This window comes from Zalophus californianus, chromosome 9, assembly GCF_009762305.2.
Source record: "Zalophus californianus isolate mZalCal1 chromosome 9, mZalCal1.pri.v2, whole genome shotgun sequence".
Classification (NCBI taxonomy): domain Eukaryota; kingdom Metazoa; phylum Chordata; class Mammalia; order Carnivora; family Otariidae; genus Zalophus; species Zalophus californianus.
In genome coordinates this window covers 133380767-133393468 of record NC_045603.1, presented here as the reverse complement: position 1 = coordinate 133393468, position 12702 = coordinate 133380767, and the positions used below count along the sequence as shown (strand labels likewise).

General features: G+C 42.2%; 1 non-coding gene across 1 annotated transcript; it reads right to left on the bottom strand.

Annotated features, from left to right (window-relative positions):
* Window positions 1–7700: 7700 nt before the first annotated feature.
* On the bottom strand, window positions 7701–7841 carry LOC113923187. The gene has a single exon (XR_003520200.2). It is a non-coding gene; the product is annotated as a U4 spliceosomal RNA (small nuclear RNA).
* Between the last annotated feature and the right edge of the window lie 4861 nt (window positions 7842–12702).

Here is a 12702-nt window from a genome sequence, read left to right as displayed (position 1 = left end):
TCTCCTCCGCGGCCCGCCCTTCAGCTCCGCCCTCCTCGCCCCATTTCCCTCAGTCGCCTTCTGCCGCCACCCGCCCTGAAGGGCTTGGGACACTTGCCACCCGATGCCCAAATCTTTCTCTCCCGCAAGGTGTGGAATGCTTCTTCTCGGACTAGCTTAAGTTCCTGTGGCAGTAGGATACAGGAGTAGCCAGCCTGACGCGCAGTACACTGCCCACCACCCCCTCACCTGCTCTATATACCACTCCCCCACCTGCTGCGTATACCACCACATCCCCTCACCTGCTATAAATACTACCCCTTGCTTGCTGTGTATACCAATACCCCCCATCTGTTCTGTATACAACCCCCAACCCGCTATATACACCACCTGCCCTCACCTGCTGTATATACTACCACCACCACTCCCCACCTGCTAGCATAAAGCCAACATGAGACCTTCTTACTTCTGCCCAGGGAGCAGCACATGCTTCTTGGCATCCTACGTTAACGCTTAGAAGCCAAATCAAGGGACGCTAATTAGTAGTTTAATGCAGGAAGTACCAGCAGTGTTGTCCCCTTTTATGCAGTTCTGGCCTAAGAGGGCAGAAAAGGAGAGGCTAGAATGGCACTGCGTAGCAGTATTTCTAAATGAATATCACTGTGTATGTTAGTTACAAACCATTGGTGATTATTTCTGTTCTGCCATAAGAATTATTACCTGCCAACCATCCACACGTGGGCTTTTACATCTTGTGTCATCTTTTTATCTGCTAGACACACAGTGTAGCTAGAGCCACTTGTTTATTGCAACTTTCAAAAGCCAATCGCTTCAAAGATGTTTTCTCTGTCTCTATAAAAACTGCATCTAAATCCATGAGCTGAACGATAGTCAGAGACTGGCAACAACCTTGATGGCCAAGAACAGGGAAGTGGCTAACTCAAATAATGGAACATCCATCCTCTGGGATATTATGCAGCCATTAGATAAGAATCACAAGGTCTGTGGAAACATGAAAAATGTTTACAGTGTAACCTAGAGGAAAAAATCAGATTACATAACCATATGTACATACCAACAGTATGATTATAATAAGGTAAAAAAATACAGATGCATCGACATAAGAACTAGGGAGAAACCATGCAAAATGAAAAGAATGGGTGGTTAGTTTACGGTGATATTCCTTAAAATATTTTATTTACTCTTATTGAAATGCTGTTCGTTCGACAAAGACATTAAGAAAGGAGGGAGAAACAGGTTGCCGCTGTAAAAGAAAGGAAAGAAAATCATTGTCATTAGCAGTTAATCATTTCCAAGCCTAACCACTGACTAACTGAAATACATTCAACCAACAAGAAGCAACAGTAGCTGGTCCAGCGAGGTTTTACAACAAAACCACCAGTAAAGGAGAACTCTGAAGCAGGTCGGAGGATTTTTATTTTCAGTTCTTCGACATAATCTAACCATGAGGTTGCCAATGTACCCCGTACCCAGGCTGACTCTGAAACTTGGCGGCATACGAATCGTGTACACACCCTCTGCTCATTTCTAACTAAGGAGGATAGTCCCGTCTTCTGGAATCAAAGCATGCCTGTTCCCTCCACCCCCCTTAAAGGAAATACCTACCCGTGAACGGAAAGCTGGGTTTTTTGAGAGTGGCCCACAGAACTGGGATCATGTCTCTGTCTTCCCCTTCCTACTGTTACCCCTCTGCGTCTCAAGCCTCTTTTTGGCCTTCAATCTGCTCTTTTCCCAAATCTTTCCCAACTGGTTTCTGCAGAGGTCTAAGGTCAAGAAAAAGGAGTTTTCCTTTCTTCATCTTGTAGGACTCCGCAATTCTACTGTAGGCCATGGCGCTGGGGCTTATGCTGTTCATTTTGAGGACAGCTTTACCAATTGGATCAGCAATTCCTTGAGCAAAAGCATCTCCCACAACTTCTAGCACTGTGCTAAATATATGGTTAGCACTTAAGGAACATCTGATGAAGGGAATTTGGAGACGGGAGGCCTGGGGGTGGGCGCCTGAGCTGGCTGTGCTGGGGCCTAGGAGGCCTGGGCTGTAGTCCCAACCTGGTCACTATCTAGCTACATGATTTGGGAGAGTTTCCGAAATTCCCAGTGTTGGCAAACGATAATAGATTAGGTTTCTTTGTGACTTCTGAGCGTCTGTAGGACTGAATAGGGATGGTCTTTAAAAAGTAGGTGGGTGTAATAAAAATAAGACCCAGTGAAAGTTTTCCAAAACTGTTCACAAGCATGTCATGATGTATAATGGCCTTATAAATAAGTATGAAAAAAATTCACTGTCCCCCAAAAAAGGGGCTGAGGTGTCCCCACACACATTTGTCTTTTGATGTGATGTTTCTCATTTCACCTCCAGAGGAGCTGGTTTTGCCAGTTTGAGACAACTGAGCTCTTAGACCCTCAGAGCTCAAAGCTCAAACCTCGAAAGACCCTAAAGGACATCTAGGCCACTCCGGAGTTTTCCATCAAGACACCTCATAGGACTTGCCCAGGACCTAGCTCCGTTAGAGACAAATCTCTGGCAAGGCCCCAGGTGTTCACAACGGAATCTAATGTGGGGGTCAGCAGCAAGGGCTTCAGAGAGAAGGATGAAGAAGAGCTGCTTCACCCAGGTCAGAGAGGCCCTCTATGCCAGCTCTTGGTAGGAAATCTGAAGGGTGGGCCAAGGGTCCCAAAATTTTAGTGTCAGACTCGTTAGAGTTAGGGGCTTTATCCTGCTCTTCCACTTGAGACTGCCAACCGATGGCTAAGCTAGCCAAGGCAGAGACTGAAGAGGAAAAGGTGGGTTGTTGTCCGTTTGTTTTCTTTTTCTCTCCCTTGAATTTGTACCCTGAAGCCCCAGGTTCCTCTGTCTAGCTGTTCTGAGATTCAGGCCCTCCCCAAGTCCTCTGGGCTCCCCCTTCAGTCCCTCCTTTACCCCATTCTCCTTTTTGAATGTCTATGAGGCCGTTGTTCTAATCTGGGCCAGCTATTTCTTCCTTCCCTCGTCTCATATTTTTTTTTTAATTTTTTTATTGTTACGTTAATCGTCATCTCATATTTTTATCTACTTATATGGCCTTGTGGGTCTCTGGGACCCCTGACCAACTTTACATGATTGCCACAGTTTCTTACAACCTTGGCTTCCCCCCCCCCCCTTCAATCGAAAGGCCTAAGGAGGAAATGGACTTTGGCTCCATATTTCTCAGGAGCCCGGGATATCTTGGGAGTCTAGTTACACCCACTTTTTACCTATTTTACCAACCACTGATTTTTATCCAGGGAGAAGATTTGCAGAAGTAGAAATAGAGAATGCAGTTTTCTAATTTCTTCTGATAATGATTTGCTGAAGTTATCAACTAATCACAAAGTGTAACACATCATATTTTATTTTAATATGGTTTCCCAAACAGCCTCTTGCTCTCTCTTGACCCTTGCTCTTCATGGATTCCTCTCCTTTCTGGAATGCCTCCCACTGGCTCCCCACCCAATCCTGCAAATGTCACTTCCTCCACGGTTCTGGTCAAGTAGGTAAGTGTTATTCATCCCTCTGATGGAGCCCTCATCTCTGTGTTTACATGTCTTTCTCACTAAACCAAGACCCAATGAAGGAAGGCTGCGTGTTTTAGTCATCTTTATATGCTTTGTCAGCATCCAGTATGTCCTCCAAACTTGAGAAATATTTAATGAATAAATAAGGAAAACTCAGAATGGTATGCCTTCCATATTGTGCATTTCACTGAAAATTTGTTTAACACCAGTCTGCGTGGCCAGTGACTGGACACAAGACCACAGAGTACTGACCTCTCTGGAGGTAAATATTTTTAAAGAAAAACATAATACTGACTCCTCAATTGCCAAAAACATTCTAGCCCGTAATTATCTATCTTTGTAAGAGCTATTACAAGAACTAGGGGAAAACAAGTGAATTTTAGACCCTCAATATAATACTCTATGGGATGCTCAAACTTCTCTCAGACTATCAAATTCCTGATAGACTTGAATTCTACACGGTGAGGGAAGCAAGTTCTAATCCAACAATTCCCCACTCTTACCTCTATTTTTCTATCCGAGACACCCCTGCTCCTTTGCGGATCTCCCCTCAAAAAATCTGCTTTCAGAGACTGCTACAATCTGTCTCCAAACACACACATAAGAAGCATCTCCCTCCCTTCAAAAATTTTAAGGTCTATATGTAGTAATATAATTTTAATATTCCCTAGGTCCTCATAAGGCCCAATTAGCACTAATTCTGCCTTATTTCCTCTTGCCAGTTCTTCACTGTTTGGTATTAGCTGTAGGTGGCTGTCTTTATCTTCTATATCTGCATTAATGTGTGATTCAAAGCCAGCAAACAATTCTAGAGAAATATTTGTCACTGAACAACGCTCTGTCCCTGTAGAAATGCTTGTTAAACAGTGAACGATCTCAGTGCAAAGTTAAGAATCATTTTTATTTTCTTTTGGAAGGATGCCTAGAGAAACAAGTGGTATCCTAATTTTCTGGGCTTTAACGTGGGACCACAGAAGACTTGGAATAGCACAGAGGATCCACTGATGCCGTCACGGAGATGGACATTCAGTTCAACCTGCCTCGGTGCCCGATATTAATGCCCCAACCTGCTACTGTCTCTGACTCCAGGGCGTGAAGACAGAGAAGCCAGCGAAACTGCAGCTGATCTACGGGGTGGGTTTTCTCCCTGAAGACGTGCCGGATCCTTTCCAGACAGATGTTGGGAGATGTCCAGAGAACTTTCACTGAAAGCCACAGGTGTGTCTTTGGAAGGCTCTTGGCTAAAACAAAACAGTGTTGGTTTTGTGGTTGATGCTGAGAGAGACGTTGTACTCCATGAATCAGACCTAACAACAGAGCTGTCATCAAGTTCTTTCAGCGGTGCTCATGGGCTTGTTGCCTGCTGGCAAGCGAGAAAGCCTCCTGTCTATGTAACAGATGCACCAGGTTTGCATCTCACAGGTGCGGACTTGCTGAACAAAAATATGTAATCCTTTCTTCCCTACATCTCAAGGTTTTCCCATAGTGAGTTCCCATTCTCTTGCCAGTTCACGATAAGCCATCAATATGGGGGGTTTTTTAATTAAATTATTTAAATAATTTAATAATTAAATTAAATTACTATTGTTTCCTAGTCAATTTAGGGTTCTTTGCCTTCTTACCTATCCATTGGATTGCTTCTAAATTCCATGAAGTCATCAGGGAATGGAGTGGAGGTGTAAAGGAGGAGCCCCTGGTCCTTGGTCACCACCTGTGTTATGGACTGAATGTTCGTATCCCCCTCCAAATTAATTATGTTGAAGTCTTAATCCCCAGTGTGATGGTGTTTGGAGGTGGAGCCTTCGGGAGGTAATTAGGATTAGATGAGGTCGTGAGGGTGGGGTTCCCATGATGGGATTCGCATCCTTATAAGAAGAGCTATGTAAGGACACAGTGAGAAAGCCACCATTAACAAGCTAAGAAGAAAATTCTCACCAGGAACTGAATTGGCTAGCACCTTGATCTTAGACTTCCAGCCTTTAGAACTATAAGAAATAATGTTGTTTCAGCCACCCAGTCTGTAGTATTTTGTTATAGCAGCCTGCTGCTGACTAATCCAACCTATCCATGTTGGCATGCATCATCCCATCTGGTTTAGGACCATATGTCTACCTCTGCGCTGGACTCCACTCAGTGACTCAAGTGCCCATATAGCCTCTGGTTATAAGGTTTATCTCCATCCACACAAGTCTCCTCCTTCCCCTCCTTCTATTCACAAGGCCCTGCCAGGTCTGCTGACTTTCAGCATCACATGCCTACCATCGTCAGTCACCTAGGGAAACCTAGACTCTTCCTCTCTCCATTAGGACCTCCACTGGACTTACTGAAGAGTTCTTAGACGTGACCCCCCAAAGCACAATCCATACAAGCAAAAAATCATTAAATTATACTTCACCAAACTCAAAACTTTTGCTTATAAAAATACCTCACTAAAAGGATAAAAAGACAAGCTACAGACTGGAAGAAAATATTTGCAAATCACTTATCTAACAAACCACTTGTCTGACTTATCTCATACCTAGACTATATAAAGAACTCTCCAAACTCAACTGTAAACAAACAATCCTATTAGAAAATGGACAAAAGACATGAACAGACATTCACAAAGAGCATATATGGATTGCAGATAAAGACATGAAAAGATGTTCAATATCTTCAGCTATCAGGGAAATGCAAATTAAAACCACAAAATATCACCACACACCTATCAGAAGCACTACAATAATTTTTTTTAAAAGCTGACAATACCAAATGCTAGCAAAGATGCAAAAAAACTGGATCTCTCAGAATTGAGGGTGGAAATGTAAAATGATACAACCACTTTGGAAAATAATGTGGAAATGTCTTTAAAACAAACAAAACATACATTTACCATACAACCCAGGAATCCCACCCTTACGCATTTATCCCAGAGAAATAAAAACACAAAACCTGTGCATGAATATTCATAGCAGCTTTACTTGTAAAGAAGACCAAAAAAATGGGAGATAATCCAAATGTTCTTCCAAGGGTAAATGATGAAACAAGCTATGGTACATTCACCCTCTTGGAATACTACTTTGGCAATAAAAAGGAACAAAGTACTGATACATCCAACATCTTGAATGGATCTCAAGGACATTATGCTGAGTGAAAAAGCCAGTCCCAAAAGGTTGCATACTGTATGATCCCATTTATATGATGTTCTTGAAATAATAAACTTACAGAGGGGCGCCTGGGTGGCTCAGTCGTTAAGAGTCTGCCTTCAGCTCAGGTCATGATCCCGGGGTCCTGGGATCGAGTCCCACATCGGGCTCCTTACTCAGCGGGAAGCCTGCTTCTCCCTCTTCCTTCCGTCCCCCCCCCCCCCGCTTGTGGTCTCTCTCTCTCCCTCTCTCTGACAAATAAATAAATAAAATCTTTAAAAAATAATAATAAACTTACAGAAATAAAGAATAGATTAGTGTCTGCCAGGGTTTAGGGATGTGAGGAGGGACTGGAGGAGGGAGGGACCGGGTATAATTACACAAGGGTAAGAGTTTGAGGCACATCTTTGTGGTGATAGAACACTTCTGCATCCTGGCTGTGGTGGTGGCTACACGAATCTACACGTGTGATAAACTGCAGACAATTGAGCACACACACATATGCACGTAAGACTGGTGAAATTTGTGGAGTACCAATGACAACATCCTTGAGTTTGATATTGTGCTATAGTTATATGAGATCTTACAAGTGAGGAAACTAAATGAAGGGTACATGGATAGACTGTATTATTATTTTTTTTAAGATTTTATTTATTTATTTGAGAGAGAGAGAGCACATGAGAGGGGGGAGGGTCAGAGGGAGAAGCAGACTGCCCGCCGAGCAGGGAGCCCGATGCGGGACTCGATCCTGGGACTCCAGGACCATGACCTGAGCCGAAGGCAGTCGCTTAACCAACTGAGCCACCCAGGCGCCCTAGAATGTATTATTTTTACAACTTCCTGTGTATCTATAGTCGTCTCAAAATAAAAGTTAGAAAATAAAGTTTATTATACTCCATGTTCTTGTGAAAAATGGGGCTCTTGGTGGAGAAGGGGCCAGGGAGAGGAGGGAAGGGCCTTTTCCTGCTATTTTTCCAGTAACTCTGTGTGTGTGTGTGTGTGTGTGCACGTGTGCACGTGTGTGGTCTTCTTCTACCTTCTCTATACCATAGTTACCACTTTTATTTTGATCTGTGTAATCAAAAATAGAAAAGAATGTCATCATATCTTGGTTGATTCTGTTAGCAATAATCGCGCCTCAGATAAACCTCATTGGCTACAATACTGCCACTGCGCAAAGCTATCTTGGTTTATTCTATCAACTAGACGTGACATCCCTAGTAGAGGAAACTGTTGACCAATGAAATCCTACTGTACACGTTCGTTTCTCAGCTCTGCCACTGGTTATATAAAATAGGGTATCTTTTTATAAAAATATTGCCATGGTTTTACCACCATTTAAGTGAAAATACCAGTACATGCCCCCTTCTATCAGGAGTCCTGCTAAGATAACTTTATAAACACAAGAGGGAAATCCAACTTGCTTCTCTTAATACAACCATATGCCAACACTACGCTAAGTGTTGTGTATGACATATCTTATTTTCTCCTCAGGACAATCTGCAACACAGATAAAAATATGATTTCATGAAGGTGAAGTAACTTCTTCAGGTGTTGAAAATGGTAGAGCTGGGATTTAATAAATCCATAACTATCGAAACTTTAAAACAGCTACATGGCTGCCCAAAGAAAATGAAAATACGAATTCAAAAAGATGTAAGCGTACCATGTTTATTGTAGTGTTATTTCCAATAACCAAGATATAGGAGCAGCCCAAGTGTCCACTGAGAGACAAATAAAGTAGATGTACTACACACACACACACACACACACACACACACACACACACTGGAACATTACTCAGCCACAGCTGTAAGAGCAGTCAGCTTTATCCAAAGTCCACCTATTTAAACGTTAATCTCGTCCAAAAAACATCCTCACAGAAACATCCAGAAATGGGGCGCCTGGGTGGCTCAGATGGTTAAGCGTCTGCCTTCGGCTCAGGTCAGGATCCCAGGGTCCTGGGATCGAGTCCCGCATCGGGCTCCCTGCTAGGTGGGGAGGAGGCTGCTTCTCCCTCTGCTTCTGCCTCTCTCTCTCTCTCTCTCTCTCTCTCTGACTCTCATGAATAAATAAATAAATAAAACATTAAAAAAAAAAAAAGAAACATCCAGAATAATGTTTGACCACATATCTGGGCACCATGGCCCAGCCAAGTTGACACATAAGGTTAACCATCACAGCACCTATGTTGGGTCATAGCTGTGTCTTTCCTGGCCCTTACCTCTCATCTCCCTCCCTGTATATCCTAGAGGACGTGCCTGATGAGAGGACAAGAACCAATTTAGGGAAAGAGAGGAGAGCCATCCACTCCCGTGGAGGGCTTCGAGCCTAATGCAAGACCAAGCAATAACCCAGGGACTTTGAGAGCTCCCAACGCTCACTTAGGAATTTTGTGTTCAGCTTCTTCACCCTCACTAGAAGTGGTGGCTGTACCACATTGTGAATGTGCTAAATACCACTAAATCATTCACGTTAAAATGCTTAATTTTATGTTATGTGAATTTCACCTGAATTTAAAACAAACTACATTTATAAAAACAAAAACAAAACCCAGCTTTCACATACTCCAATAGTGCTAACACGGTGAACTGACATTTAGCGGAACTTGGAACTACAAATGTGCAACAAGTACAAGTATGCTGGGGTGCAAATGTAGAGAAAATAAGGAAATAATGGAAATGTGTTTTTTCTGTGAAAAGTGGTCATCATGGGCACTCATGCTAGTCTTTCTTTTACTTACGTTTTGAAATTTTCCATAAGAATTTTTTGTAACCATAATTGTGTATTTTAACTTTATCTTTTTACAGTTATTTTTTAGTTTTAATTCCAGTATAGTTAGCATGCAGTACTATATTAGTTATAAGTGTACAATACAATGATTCAGCAACTCTATACATTATTACTCAGTGCTCATCATGAATAAGTGTCCTCTTGATAACTGTATGCTAAGCACACTCTGGATCCCCATCACTTACCTCCCCCATCCCCCCACCCACCTTCCCTCTGGTAACCATTAGTTTGTTTCCTATAGTTAAGAGTCTGTTTCCTGGTTTGTGTGTGTGTCTCTCTCTTCCTCCTTTGTTCATTCGTTTTGTTTCTTAAATTCTGCATATGAGTGAAATCATATGGTATTTGTCTTTCTCTGACTTATTTTGCTTACTCTCTAGCTCCATCATGTTGTTGCAAATGGCAAGATTTCATTCTTTTTTATGACTGAATAATATATACCACATCTTCTTTATCCATTCATCAGTCGATGGACACTTGGGCTGCTTCCATAATTTAGCTAATGTAAATAATGCTGCAAAATAAACATGGGGTGCATGTATCCTTTTGAATCAGTGTTTTCGTATTCTTTGGGTAAATACCCAGTAGTGCGATTACTAGCTCACAGGGTAGTTCTACTATTAACTTTTTGAGGAAACTCCATACTGTTTTCCACAGTGGCTACACCAGTTTGCATTCCCACCAAGTCCATAAGGTTCCCTTTTTCCACATTCTTACCAACATCTGTTGTTTCTTATGTTTTTGATTTTAGCCATTCTGACAGGTGTGAGGTGGTATCTCATGGTAGTTTTGATTTGTATTTCCCTGATGATGAGTGATGTTGAGCATCTTTTCATGTGTCTGTTGGCCACCTGGATGTCTTCTTTGGAGAAATGTCTGTTCATGTCTTCTGCCTATTTTTTACTTAGATTATTTGGTTTTTACAGTGTTGTTTAAGTTCTTTATATATTTTGGACACTAACCCTTTATCAGATATGTCATTGGTAAATATCTTTTCCCTTCAGTAGGTTGTCTTTTAATTGTGTTGATTGTTTCTTTTGCTGTACAGAAGCTTTTTTTTATTTTTATTTTTTAAGATTTTGTTTATTTATCTGACAGAGAAAGAGATGGGGGGGGGGAGTGGGAGAGGGAGAAGCAGGTTTCCCGCGGAGCAGGGAGCCAGATGTGGGGCTCAATTCCAGGACCCTGGGATCATGACCTGAGCCGAAGGCAGACGCTTACTGACTGAGCCACCTAGGGGACCCTGTGCAGAAGCTTTTTGATTTTGACATAGTCCCAATTGTTTATATTTGCTTTTGTTTCCCATACCTCAGGAGACATATCTAGAAAGATGCTGCTATGGCCAATATCAGAGAAATGACTGCCTGTGTTCTCTTCTAGGATTTTTATGGTTTCAAGTCTCACGTTTATGCCTTTCATCCAGTTTGAGTTTATTTTTGTGTATAGTGTTAGACAGCGGGCCAGTTTTATTCTTTTGCATGTAGCTGTCCAGTTTTCCATAATAAGAATTTTTAAAAGACAACCTTGACTCTACCAGACAGGATATTTTTGGCTGCATGTAACAGAATACCTAGTGAACAGTGGCCAACTTCATAATATTTATTGTTCACATCACAGGAATTCCAAACAAAAGGTTGTCACCATTGATTCAACTCTCCCATCCAATACCCACATTCCTTTTTTTTTTTGAGAGAGAGAGAGAGAGAGAGAGAGAGAGAGCACAAAAGCGGGGGCTGAAGGGGTGGTGCAGAGGGAGAGGGAAAGAGAGAATCCCAAGCAGACTCCCTCCTGAGTGTGGTACCTGACATGGGGCTCCATCTCACAACCCTGATATCATGACCTTGAGCCAAAATCAAGAGTCAGATGCTTAACCCACTGAGCCACCCAGGCGCCCCCAATACCACATTCCTTTTATCTTCCTGCTTTGTGTTGACTTTTCATCCTCTTGTCACCCAGGGTCTCAAGAAGATTGCTGTAACTGAAGATGCTTAAGACAGGAAAGAGAAGAGACAATCTCCAACTGTGTCAGTCCTTTTTGTCGGGAAAGCAAACACTTTCTCGGAAGCCACCCAGCCAACTTCTCCTTATGTCTAATCTGTTAGAACTGGATCACAAGGCCATTCCCAGCTGCAAACGAGGTGGGAAGTCCGATAGATGGTAAAGCAGGGTCCAATTGTCATAATACATATTAACCAATCATGATTCATCACCTTCTTGGCCGGGTCTTGTTGGCCAGGAAGAAGGAGAAATGACTGTTGAGTAAGGAACCAAGTAGGTGTGCCTAGCGGCCTGTTGTCTATTGAATAAACTAACAGGGCGTCACGGGCCTGCAAGATCATCTGGGTTCATATTCTCTTCCCAGACATGCTTTATTGCAGTTTCCATGCTTAATTCACTCCAGGCTTCTCTAGATCCAACGGACATGTCCATGTGGCCCTGTTTTTGAGTCTTTGTTCAGGCTGCTAGTTGGCTGAGAATGCTTCCCACACATTCCCACCCACGGAACTCCTTGCCATTTGGGGAAGCTCTCCTTAAAAGCTACTTTCCCCTTCCAGATTATCATAGTCACTTGCCTCATTTCATCATTTGTGTTTCTTCATGGGTTAGTTATTTGAGTGATCTCACCTCTTCTCTGAAATTCCTAGATTCTGCAAGGCAGAAACCATGCCTTCCACATTCTCATAGCCTTCTGATTCACCCATAGTGACCAGCACCGTGTCTTATACATAATAAGAACCTAATACTTTTTTGTTCAGTTGAACCCTACAGTGAGTTCCTTTGTAAACTGAAGAATCAGGTTATAATAATTATAATGAAGACCAGCACTTATATAGCACTATATTCCAGGCAATATCTGAAATGCTTTACAAAGACTGACCCTTCACAATACTCTGTGAGGTAGACAGTATTATTCCCATTTGACAGATAAAGAAACCAAGGCAAAGAGAAGTTAAGTAACATTCCCAAGGTTATAGCTAATAAGTGATAGAAACTAAGGGTACAAATTTGGGCTGTTTGGCCCTAAAGTTTACGCTCTTAACCACTCTTCTATAGTGCCATAAAAAGTCTAACAACATGACAGTATACAGAAAGTATTCAGTGAATACTTGTTGGTTGGCTGGCTGATTAGTTTACTATAAATAATTACCCACGCCTTTTGTTTTGTAAGCAAAGTTTCTGAATAATACTTGTAAGTGAATCACTACCGTGTATTCATTATGCACATGTACTGTATCTCAGATCAATAGTTTTA